The sequence below is a fragment of the Podarcis gaigeae genome, assembly GCF_964106915.1.
Source record: "Podarcis gaigeae genome assembly, chromosome: 7".
Lineage (NCBI taxonomy): Eukaryota > Metazoa > Chordata > Lepidosauria > Squamata > Lacertidae > Podarcis > Podarcis gaigeae.
The window spans coordinates 6062280-6075102 of record NC_139683.1 but is presented as its reverse complement, the minus strand read 5'-3'; the positions used below and the strand labels follow the sequence as shown (position 1 = coordinate 6075102).

General features: G+C 45.8%; 1 protein-coding gene across 2 annotated transcripts in view; it reads right to left on the bottom strand.

Annotated features, from left to right (window-relative positions):
• PTP4A3 (protein tyrosine phosphatase 4A3) overlaps positions 1-12823 on the bottom strand; it is a 104014-nt gene that overhangs the window by 64908 nt on the left and 26283 nt on the right. The window lies entirely within an intron of this gene.

Genomic DNA, 12823 nt, shown 5'->3' with positions numbered 1-12823 from the left:
CAGAGTGGGTGATCTTCATAAAAGGGGAGGGGGAGGGAAATAAAAGGTCAGGCTGAATTCAAATTAAAGGCCAAGCGGAATAGCTCTGTCTTACAGGCCCGACGGAAGGAGGTTAAACCCTGAAGGGCCCTAGTCTCATGGGGCAGAGCATTCCACCAGGTCGGAGCCATCACTGAAAAGGCCCTGGCCCTTGTGGAGGATAGTCTTGACTTCCTTAGGGCCCGGGACCTCTAAACTAAACCTCTAAACTCATCCCCAAAGTGAATAGAGGAAAGTTTGAAGGTCAGCGGTTCGAATCCGTGCGACGGGGTGAGCTCCCGTTGCTCTGTCCCAGCTCCTGCCAACCTAGCAGTTCGAAAGCACACTAGTACAAGTACACAAATAGGTACCGCTGCGGCGGGAAGGTAAACGGCATTTCCATGCACTGCTCTGGTTTCCTTCACGGTGTCCCATTGCTCCAGAAGCGGCTTAGTCATGCTGACCACATGACCCGGAAAAACTGTCTGCGGACAAATGCCGGCTCCCTCAGCCTGTAAAATGAGATGAGCGCTGCAACCCCAGGCGTCTGCGACTGGACTTAACCTTTACCAATACAGTCATACCTCATGTTAAGTTTGCTTCAGGCTGAGTGTTTTTAGGTTGCGTCCCGCGGCGACCCAGAAGTAACAGAACAGGTTACTTCTGGGTTTTGCCGCTCGAGCATGCGCAGATGTGCAAAATGATGCCACGCGCATGCGCAGAAGTGGGAAATTACAACCTGCCCAGACGCAGGCTGCGTTCTGTTCAGGTTGCGAACGGGTCTCCGGAACGGATCCTGTTTGCAACCAGAGGTACCACTGTATCTCTAAGCTCTATACAACACATCAAAACATTCAATGAAACAATCCAGAATGAAACAAATGCAAGCTTCAAGGAAAATGTTTCAGATCCTTCTCTAAGTGACATTTTGCTGTCCCCAAATTTATTTATTTACCTACTTAAAATTGACAGAGCTACCCAACAGCAGAAGGGCTCTAGGAAGCCACATGTGGCACAGTGGAATAGGACCCGCGAGATTGGGGTTCAAATCCCCAGTGTGTCATGAAGTGCACTGGGTGACCTTGAAGTCAGTCACAGCCTCTCCTCACCTTTTTTTTATAGAATATTTATTAAGATTTTAAAAAAGGTAAAGGTAAAGGTACCCCTGCCCGTACGGGCCAGTCTTGACAGACTCTGGGGTTGTGCGCCCATCTCACTTAAGAGGCCAGGGGCCAGCGCTGTCCGGAGACACTTCCGGGTCACGTGGCCAGCGTGACATCGCTGCTCTGGCGAGCCAGAGCCGCACACGGAAACGCCGTTTACCTTCCCGCTGGTAAGCGGTCCCTATTTATCTACTTGCACCCGGAGGTGCTTTCGAACTGCTAGGTTGGCAGGCGCTGGGACCGAGCAGCGGGAGCGCACCCCGCCGCAGGGATTCGAACCGCCGACCTTTCGATCGGCAAGTCCTAGGCGCTGAGGCTTTAACCCACAACGCCACCTGCGTCCCATGCACTGCACTTTGTAAAATTAAGATTTTACAAAGACATAAATACAAAAATACATAAAAAATAAAAATACAAAATACAAAAGACGAAAAAATAAGAAAAAATTAAAAACAAATCCATTTTTTATAACTTTAAACTCATTAGCTTGTTTCCTTGACCTCCTCACACCTCCCCTTTTTGTAATCCCATTTACATAATCAAATCAGCAAATCCTTGCCCTCTTTCATTTATCTTAACTCTATATCTTAACATATTATAACTCTATATTTCCATCCATTATCAATTCCTTTTTGCATATTCTTATTAACTTTGTTGCTATTGCCACTTATTTTTAATCCAACATCATTTTAACATTCATTAATTTTACAGTGTTTCTGCAAATAGTTGTTAAATTTCTTCCAGTCTTCTTCCACCAACTCTTCTCCGAGGTCTCGGATTCTGCCAGTCACTTCCGCCAATTCCATATAGTCCATCACCTTCATCTGCCACTCTTCCAGGGTGGGTAGATCTTGTGTCTTCCAATACTTTGCAGTAAGTATTCTTGCTGCTGTTGTTGCATACCACAGTCTACCTCACAGTCAACCTACCTCACAGGGTCGTTGTAGGGATTACCTGAGGAAAGGGGTGAACCATGTACTCCTTGGAGGAAAAGGTAGGATATAAATGCAATAAATAAGTTAATCTTCTTACCTGTTTAGGAAAGCTGGAAGGACAAGAGATGGAGAAATCTGTCATCAACCTGGGATCCCAGAGATCTCCACGTGGCCGCAAACGGACATGTGCCATTCGCAAAACACTCCTAATTTCAAACACTGATGCAAAGGACATAGAATCGTAGAGCTGGAAGGAACCCCAGCGGTCATCTAGCCCAACCCCTTTCAATGCAGGAGTCTCAGCTAATCCATGTGCAGATGGCCAGGAAATCTCTGCTTAAAAACCTCCAAGGAAGGATTTGTCCACAACCTCCCAAGGGAGACTGTTCCACATCTTAAAAGATAGCATCCATCATTACATTTTGCGGCTGCGAGCTCAAATCCTTACTTGATTTTCTCGGTCTCTAGACCAGGGATCAGCAAACATTTTCAGCAGTGGGCCGGTCCAGTGTCCCTCAGACCTTGTGGGGGGCCGGACCATATTTTTTTTGTGGGGAAATGAACAAATTCCTATGCCCCCAAAATAACCAAGAGATGCATTTCAAATAAAAGGACACATTCTACTCATGTAAAAACACCAGGCAGGCCCCACAAATAACCCAGAGATGCATTTTAAATAAAAGAGCACATTCTACTCATGTAAAAACACACTGGTTCCCAGACCGTCCGCAGGCCGGATTTAGAAGGCGATTGGTCCAGATCCGGCCCCCGGGCCTTAGATTGCCTACCCATGCTCTAGACTCAACAGAAAGGGAACTTTGTAGAAGAAGAAAGTGCTAGGTGGGAGAGTGCAATAGATAGATAAATAAATAGACAGATAGATATTGCACCCCTCCAAATGTTGGTGAAAATATACCAGCCTTTTCTCTTCTCTTCTTCCCATGATGGGCACTTTACCGGGACAGTGTGTGTGTAAGTGAGTGTGTACTATGTTTATTATATAACCCATTGTGCAATATCTAATTAAATCACAGACCACATAATTAAAACAAAGCCCAGGCTGCAGAAGTAAAACTGCACCAACCAATAATTAGGGCACTCCTGTGAAAGCCGGGCGAAACAGGAAGGCGTTCCTGGGAGCCTGCAGGGCCAGGAAACTGAGGCAGAACTGGGTTTCCAACGTAGCACGTGCAAATCTGTGGTTCTGCAAAGGGCCTGCCTCAACATCCAGCTGGAATGGACTTGCAGGGCAGAGCATAATGAATTGGATGGGTGCCATAAAAAAAGGTAAAGGTAAAGGACCCCTGGACGGTTCAGTCCAGTCAAAGACGACTATGGGGTTGCAGCGCTCATCTCGCTTTCAGGATGAGGGAGTTGGCGTTTGTCCACAGACAGCTTTCCGGGTCATGTGGCCAGCAGGACTAAACCGCTTCTGGCGCTACGGGACACCGTGACGGAAACCAGAGTGAACGGAAATGCCGTTTACCTTCCTGTCACAGTGGTACCTATTTATCTACTTGCACTGGTATGGTGCTGGAGGAGACTCTTGAGAGTCCCATGGACTGCAAGAAGATCAAACCTCTCCATTCTGAAGGAAATCAGCCCTGAGTGCTTACTGGAAGGACAGATCCTGAAGCTGAGGTTCTAAGACTTTGGCCACCTCATGAGAAGAGAAGACTCCCTGGAAAAGACCCTGATGTTGGGAAGGATGGAGGGCACAAGGAGAAGGGGACGACAGAGGATAAGATGGTTGAACGGTGTTCTCGAAGCTACGAACATGAGTCTGACCAAACTGCGGGAGGCAGTGGAAGACAAGAGTGCCTGGCATGCTCTGGTCCATGGGGTCACGAAGAGTCGGACACAACTAAACAACAACTGGTATGTTTTCGAACTGCTAGGTTGGCAGGAGGTGGGACAGAGCAACAGGAGCTTACTCCATCACAGGGATTCGAACCGCTGACCTTCAGATCAGCAAGCCCAAGAGGCTCCGTGTTTTAGACCACAGCGCCACCCACTCCCTTTGGATGAGTGCATCCTGTATGGAGAAGAACTGGTCAAGTTCACAGAGATCTGGCCCCAAAGCTAATGGGCCACCCATTCCTGTGACCCAGTGTTTGTATCAGACATATACAGTATACATGTGTACACACACACACACAGCAGAGACAAAAGACCAACCTCAATGACCCATCTCCAATTGACCAATGTCAAGCAAACCTATCCGAGGAGCAAACTTCCAAGGAAACTCTACATGATGTGCTCTCAGCTGGCAGAAATTTCAAATCACCCCACTGAGAAGAAGTCTTGAGGCAAGATCCTGCCTGGGCAGGATCCAAATTGGAAGCTTACTTCCCATGCTAAACTGACTCTGATTAAACCACACTTTGCTAGCCAACAATGAGCATGCTGCAATTTTCAGGTACCTGAGTAAGCAGGCGCCTGGGGATTTTCCAACCCGGATAATTCGTCTGCTATATATTCTGGAAAGTCGTCGGCTCTGCATTTGGACACCTCTTTTGGCACACTGCCTCCTGAGAGGAAGGGACAGGATTCTGTTTCCATTCTTGAGACAACCGGGTGCCAATCTGAATCAAGATGGCGGAGGGAGCTTTTCAGAACGGAACTGATTTTCACCGGCGATTTCAAAATCAGATCTTCTGGTTTCTGGGAATTTCCATGCGATGCCAGGCACAAGGCCACCAGTTGAATAAAAATAAATAAACAAACTGGTAAGAGCAAGAGACATTGCAGCCTGTCTCAAAATGGCTTGGTTCTGGTTTAAGGGCAGAATAGGCCTGAAAATCACATCCTCCTTTCAAATAGTTCACGGGATTTAACAGGCAAGAACAAAACGAAAAGCAAACGCAATGCTTGACTCAAAATGGTGAATTTTTTATATTTTTTGCATACACACATCTTTAACTTGGCATATAACTATACTGAACTAAGACTGCTGGTGTCCATTAGTACCAAAGATTCCAAGATAGGCTGTGACAATTTTCATTTAAATGCACACAGTGCCGTAGGAAGGCGGGGGGAACACACAGGCAACACCACACCTCTGGCAATTTCACTGACATTTACGGCTGAACTCAGTGGTCAAAAGCAATATCCCTCACGTTGTTGACTTCAACAGCACACCTGCTAGCGTTTATTCTGATATTAGTAACAGATCTGCAGTCCTGAGCCTCTCAGAAGGCTACCTGTCAAACAAGGCTTGGAGCCTGCAAGACGTATTAGTTATTTCCCCCTGCATTCCTGCAGAAACGTGAGATCACCTTGCACCCTTTTATCTGCTTTCTCAAGGCCTCGCAATGAGATTAAACACGGTGGCCAACTTTCACGGTTCTGTGCGCACGTCACTTAAATAGAATCGCTTCCCACACACTTGCAAATCAGTATTTCTGCCAATAAGCTCCCCTCTTTCTGAATGTTTCTGCTGACGCAGGCGGTTGGTTGGTGTCAGAAAGCTGAGAGGGAGGCAAAAGTAGGAGGCGATGCCCATCGCTGGTAAAAAACACAAGGGGGGGGGATGCTATTTCCTGCAAAGTTAGGAACAAAAGCTGCCTTTGTGCCAGCAAAACCACTCCACCAATCCCTGACCTCATCTCTTTTTTTCAAATTATTAAAATTAATTTTCCAAAAATTTAAAACAAACACACATACATCCCATTTATAATTAAACCAATCTTGATGACATTATTAAGTGACTTCTTCAAATCCCCTTGGTTGAATTTCATTAGATATCATTTTGACAGTTTTCCAAAATCAATTTTCTCAAAAAATTAACTTGGTCACGTAACATCTTTCATTCTTTCTAAATTAGCTTTAAACATCTTAAATCCTATCCTTACATATTTAAGTCCTAAATCGAACCCATGACTGTGGCGTTAACCAGGCACTGAGCTCTAACCGACTGAGCTATCGTTTTTTGCCCTGTCTCCCAACAAGGCCACCTCGCACCTTGAAGGTTCCCCAAAAAAGGAATGCAACAATCTGCTGGAGGAAGGAAACTTTTTCACCATTTCTTTTTGTTAACTGATCCAAAAGTTGCAGGGCTTAGGAGAACACAAGGTCCAGAAGGGAACGTCCTTGGCAGGAACAGTTTCTTCTCCTGGGCATGGTCGGCCAATTGGTGCCAAAGAAGGACAGAACTTTTTTTATGTATGCAACAACAGCAGCAAGAATACTCATGGCGAAGTATTGGAAGACACAAGCTTTACCCACCCGGGAAGAATGGCAGATGAAGTTGATGGACTATATGGAACTGGCGGAAATGACTGGCAGAATCCGAGACCAGGGAGAAGAGTCGGTGGAAGAAGACTGGAAAAAGTTTAAAGACTATTTACAGAAATACTGTAAAATTAATGAATGTTAGAAAAATGTTGGAATGAAGTTATATGGCTTTAGTAGAAATGTTACAAGGAACTGAGTACAAAAAGATTATTAGTGTATTAAAGGAAAAATTAAGGTTAGAGTATGTTAAGATAATTATAGGATAGAAAACAGAGGAAGATGGAAAGGAATTGCTGAAACAATTAACAGAAGTGGAATACAAAAAGGGAGGTGTGAGGGGGTCGTTGAAATAAGCGAATGAAAGATAAGATATTGAAATTCTTTGATGTGTTCTAAACTGTTTTTGTTTTGTTTTGTTAGTTTAATGTGTTAGTGTTATGTAGTGTTTTTGTATTGTATTGTATTGTATTGTTCATTTTTTTTTGTAGTGTTTAAATTGTTGGAAAAGCAATAAATATTTTTTTTTTAAAAAAAGTTTCCTCTAACCCACCCAGACAGCGCTTTTCTACTGTGATGCAACAGAGCACCCTTCGTTCAATACCGCGAAAGGCACAGGGGGGTCACGTGAGGTGAAGAACGCTAGCATCCTGCTCGAAGAGGGAGCAGCTAACTCAAGCTAATAAAATTAGAGGGTGGGAGAATACAGGTGGGGAAAACCTTCGCTTGCAAACGTTTGCCTGCTTAGAGGAATATAGCCGACAGGGACAAGGTAAGACGAAGCCAGCATTTGGATGATCGAAGGTGGGTAGTATTCCACATTGCAAATAGGCTCTGAAGCAGTATTCCACAGCTCCGGGAATAAAAAAATAATAATACTCGTATTTTGCATCTTTAATCCAACAGGCAAAAAGCATAAAACAGGATTATCTTCCTGCTGCGCTGCCAAAACGCAACAAGTTCGGTCAGGAATAATAAAAATGATGCACTGCTCGCTGCTAAGGGTGCCAAGGGATTTGAGTCCCCGCCTTCACTCCCAGATATAAAGGCAGAAACCGCATTTCCTCTGGTTCTAGCCCAGGGGTCAGCAAACTTTTTCAGCAGGGGGCCGGTCCGCTATCCCTCAGACCTTGTGGGGGGCCGGACTACATTTTGAAAAATATATTTGAAGGGTGGAAAAAATGAAGGAATTCCTATGCCCCACAAATAACCCAGATGGAGGGCACAAGGAGAAGGGGACGAGAGAGAATTAGATGGTTGGATGGTGTTCTTGAAACTACCAGCATGAGTTTGACCAAACTGCGGGAGGCAGTGGAAGACAGGAGTGCCTGGCGTGCTCTGGTCCAGGGGGTCATGAAGAGTCAGACATGACTAAACAACAAAGCAGTGTGTTAGAATTTCTCCAACTCTGCAATCGTGAGCATTTACATGGGGAATGCACGTGGGAAGAGCACCTCTCCTGGTATGTCCCACGGAGGGCCTTATGGTCTTCAAACAAAAACATCTTGGAAGTCCCTGGCCACAGGGAGGTTAGGCTGGCCTCAACCAGAGGCAGGGCTTTTTCGGCCGTGGCCCCGATCTGGTGGAACGCTCTGTCACAAGAGACTAGGGCCCTTCGGGACTTAACATCTTTCTGCAGGAGTTGTTCCACCAGGCCTTTGGCCAAGGCACAGTCTGACCCCCTCCTTCTGTAATCCTCATAGAACTCTAGCCCAATGGTTGCCATTAATTTGATTCTGAATTGATTTTAGAATGTATTTCAATTAATTGATTGTGATTTTATGTAAACTGTGTTACTTTTACTGTTGTTAGCCGCTCTGAGACCGGCTTCGGCTGGGGAGGGCAGGATATAAATAAAATTTTATTATTATTATTAACACCTGGAAGTGGTTTTGCACGGACAATTGTGCGCGAGCTCAAGAAACGAACGCCCCCATGCGTCACCCGGCGATATTTCAAATTTGGGCGCCACCACAGAGCTGTGAGAAGCACCACAAGCTTCAGCGTCCCGCGCCCTTTCAGCTGCACATTGGTGGCGCTTGCCATGACGTTGGCAGAATTCCAAGTTCCCCGGGTAGGAACGCATAGTGCGCCTGCCTGCCGCATTAAAATCAGAAGCGACCTATGGTGACATTTAACTTTTGAGGCCGCAGTGTTCTTCCTCACATAGACACAAGGAACATGCTCCGCGCATGCCAGTCTCCCCGACACGCAGGCCACCCAATCCTACGCCCTTGGCAACGGACGGCAGCGCCAAGAACTCAAGAATGACTGGCTGTTTCTCTGTCTCTCTCTCACACACACTAGCTGTTTGCAGATTTCCTGGTCTGCATCTGGGCTGTCAACCAGAAACAGAAAGTAGGTTACTGTCTCATCATCCGCCCGGGCCTCGGACTCGAATCTTCAAGTGCCTTTTGCAATTCAGCCGGAGCAGCGCTCACAGCGACCGTGAGACCGCAAAACAACAAACACACAAAAGCTGCTGCGATTTTGCTTTCTTTGCAAGCCAGGAATATTCACGCGGAATATTTTAAAGGCAGCAAAGGCAGGCAATGTAGATTTCCCATGCAAACCATACTTTGAACTCAATTTTTTAATTTTTATTGGAAATTTTATTTAAATCATTAACATAAACCCCCCATCCCCCAATACAGAAACCCACCCTCATTAAACATGAACATAACATACAATGAGCATAAATACAATACAACCAACCAAATAAAAGACTTCCTTTATCCTGTATCTGGCCTCCTTATTTACTTCTTATAAACCCGTTTCCTTTGTGAATAATTGTTAAGGTTTTTGTATCCACAAAGTTTCCTGCAGACATTAATCAAAACAAGTCCAGGTATGTATTTTGGGGCACTGTTTTTTGAAGTCTTCTCTGCATACCTCGAACTCCAAATGTGCTCTGATCGGAACAGAATCGCATTTTGAATTTTGAACTTTTTGCGATATCATGCAACACTCAAAAAAGTGTGCCCACCCCCAAAATAGGGGGAAATTACGTAAAGAAATGCACACAAGGAGGAAAGCGTGTTCAGTTCTTCGCTGCCTCCCGTGGCCCATCTAGTCCAGCAGCCTGTGGGAAACAGGCAAGCAGGATTCGAACACAAGACCCCTCTCCTCTCCAGTTGTTTCCAGCAGCTGGTATTCAGAAGCATCACTGCCTCCGACGGTGGAGGCACAACCCAGCCATCCTGGATAGCAGCCACTGAGAGCCTTTTTCTCCTCCACAATTTTTCCCAATCCTCTTTTAAAGCCATCCTGTGGGAGGGAGTTCCACAGGTTAACAATGCACCTAATTAGGTATCCCGCAGGCTTGCAGCTGTGGGCTGTGCTTCTTGGAGTGAGCATAAAACGTGCTACCTCCTAGGAGCTTGAGTTGATGTGCTTGGTTATTCCGCTTCCTCGTTAAATCCCAAGAACAGCTCTGTGAGTTGGGTTAGGCTCAGAGAATCATAGAATCATAGAGTTGGAAGAGACCACAAGGGCCATCGAGTCCAACCCCCTGCCAAGCAGGAAACACCATCAGAGCACTCCTGACATATGGTTGTCACGCCTCTGCTTAAAGACCTCCAAAGAAGGAGACTCCACCACACTCCTTGGCAGCAAATTCCACTGTCAAACAGCTCTTACTGTCAGGACGTCATTCCTAATGTTTAGGTGGAATCTTCTTTCTTGTAGTTTGGATCCATTGCTCCGTGTCCGCTTCTCTGGAGCAGCAGAAAACAACCTTTCTCCCTCCTCTACGTGACATCCTTTTATATATTTGAACATGGCTATCATATCACCCCTTAACCTCCTCTTCTCCAGGCTAAACATGACCAGCTCCCTTAGCCACTCCTCATAAGGCATTGTTTCCAGGCCTTTGAAGACAGCAACTGGGCAACAGTCACCCAGCGAGCTGCATGCCCGAGTGAGGATCTGAACTCTGGTCTCCCAGTTCCTGCTCTGAAAACGCTAACCACTATGCAAAACCACCTCTCACTTTTTGGAACTCTCTGCCTCTTGACTCCAGGCAGGGATCTTCCGTGAACTTCATTCGCTGCCCGTTAAAAACATTTTTGCTTAGGCAAGTCTGCCCAGATATTCAGAATCCCGGTGTGTGTGTGTGTGTGTGTGTGTGTGTGTGTGTGTGTGTGTGGTTTTCTTAGGTCATTGCTGGCTTCAATTCTTTGGATGTTTTGTTTTCACTAATAATTTTGTTTTATAATTAAGTGTTTTAAATTTGTTGTTAGCCACCCTCAGCCCGGTTTTTGAACTGGGAAGGGCGAGGTATAAATAAAAATTGATTAATTGATTGATTAATTAATTAATAACATTGATTAATTATATTAATTAATTAATTAATAATAATAATAATAATAATAATAACAATAATAAATGCTTTGAGGTTGTTGGTTTTTGTTTTGTTTTTACAATCAAGCGGTATGTAGATTTTATGAAATAAATCAGGGGTCAGCAAACTTTTTCAGCAGGGGGCCGGGTCCACTGTCCCTCAGACCTTGTGGGGGGCCAGACTATATATATTTTGGGGGTGGGGTGGGGAAATGAACGCATTCCTATGCCCCACAAATAACCCAGAGATGCATTTTAAATAAAAGGACACATTCTACTCATGTAAAAACACACAGTTTCCCAGATTTAGAAGGCGATTGGGCCGGATCCGGCTACCCGGGCCGGATCCTACCCATGAAATAAATAAACACAGAACTGGTTGGAGGGGAGAAGGACAAGCACAGGTCATGGGGGGTTACCTGTTCAGTCAAGATATGGGGGCATCTTGAGATATAGATGGGGCCAGTAAAGACAGTTTCGTGTCTGTAAATGCACCAATGGTCAGATTAGCAGAGAGCAGAGGTTTCCAACCTCATGACCTCTCAAAGCCCTGGAATGCCTCCAGGATTCAAGCAGATACCAGCATATTTGCAAAGCTGCTGAATGTGATTTCTTAAATGCTAGCAGCTCTTATCTGGAGAGAGACAGAGAAGGGAGGGGAACACAGAGAGACGAGGGGGAAAAAGACAAAAACAGGATGAAACACAGATGCTGAAACCCTGTGGCTGGAGACCCTTGATAATTGCCGGTTAAACAGCAAAACAGGAAACTAACAGCTTATACCTGTGTGTGTGTGAATGGTGCTGTTTCTTTCCACCATCCAAAAAAAGAATCACACATACAGCTGTTAAGAGACTTTTGTCAAGGCAACTGCCACCCAGAACGCGCCCCCCCCATTTAAAAATCACTTCCCCTTTGTCACAGCCAATTCTGAAATGCAAAACTCTTTTTTCTAAAAAAGCGCTTAACGCCGCACATATGCTTACATTTTTAATTCTATTTGCATGTAGAGCAGAATCCTTGGAGAAATGCAAATATCTTACGGGAAAAGAAGCCTACTCGAGCGGAGCAGAACTCGAAAAAGGCGGCGGCGAGGGGCCCTTTGCTTTCGCGATGATTTCGGCGCTTACGGTAAAACCCAGCTGGTGAAAATAAATGGAAAAAGTCCCTGCAAATGTGGGGTGGGCGTTTGAGGACTTCACAACTGCAGGGGGGTGGTTAATGAGCACCTGACACACCTCTGTGTCTGATTTTCGTGTCCTTTTTGATTCATTCAGAATATTGTTTCTCTTTAATATCAGGACCTGCTGATGGCATTGCGCAACTCTCCGCAACAGCATTGCAAAAATAGCCATCTCAACCCACTTCCAACGTTTACGCTCACCCAATGAAGGGTTAGGGACGCGGGTGGCGCTGTGGGTTAAACCACAGAGCCTAGGGCTTTCTGATCGGAAGGTCGGCTGTTCGAATCCCCGCAACGGGGTGAGCTCCCGTTGCTCGGTCCCTGCTCCTGCCAACCTAGCAGTTTGAAAGCACATCAAAGTACAAGTAGATAAATAGGTACCACTCCAGTGGGAAGGTAAACAGCGTTTCTGTGCGCTGCTCTGGTTCTCCAGAAGCGGCTTAGTCATGCTGGCCACATGACCCGGAAGCTGTGCTCCGGCTCCCTCGGCCAATAAAGTGAGATGAGCGCCGCAACCCCAGAGTCGGCCACATTAAAGGTCAGGGAACCTTTAATGAAAGGTTAATCCGAAGACGGAATAAGGAAAAGGCAGCTCCAGGGGTTTTTCCCAGTTTTGTGCCTTGTGAATTTGCTGGACCTTGAGCCAAAACGTCGAGAACTTCTAATGCCATGGCTACATACAACGCCAGAGTTTAATCTCATTGTTTCCAAACTGCAACTATTTGGGGGTTCAATCACATACAGTGGTACCTCTGGTTGTGAACAGGTTCTGTTCTGGAGGCCAGTTCGTAACCAGAAAGGAACGCAACTTGTGTCCGCGCGGGCCGCCACCTCTGCGCATGCACGAGCGGCAAAACCCTGAAGTAACCCTTTCCGGTACTTCCAGGTCGCCGTGGGACACAACCTGAAAAGACGTCACCTGAACCGAATGTAACAAGAGGTATGACTGT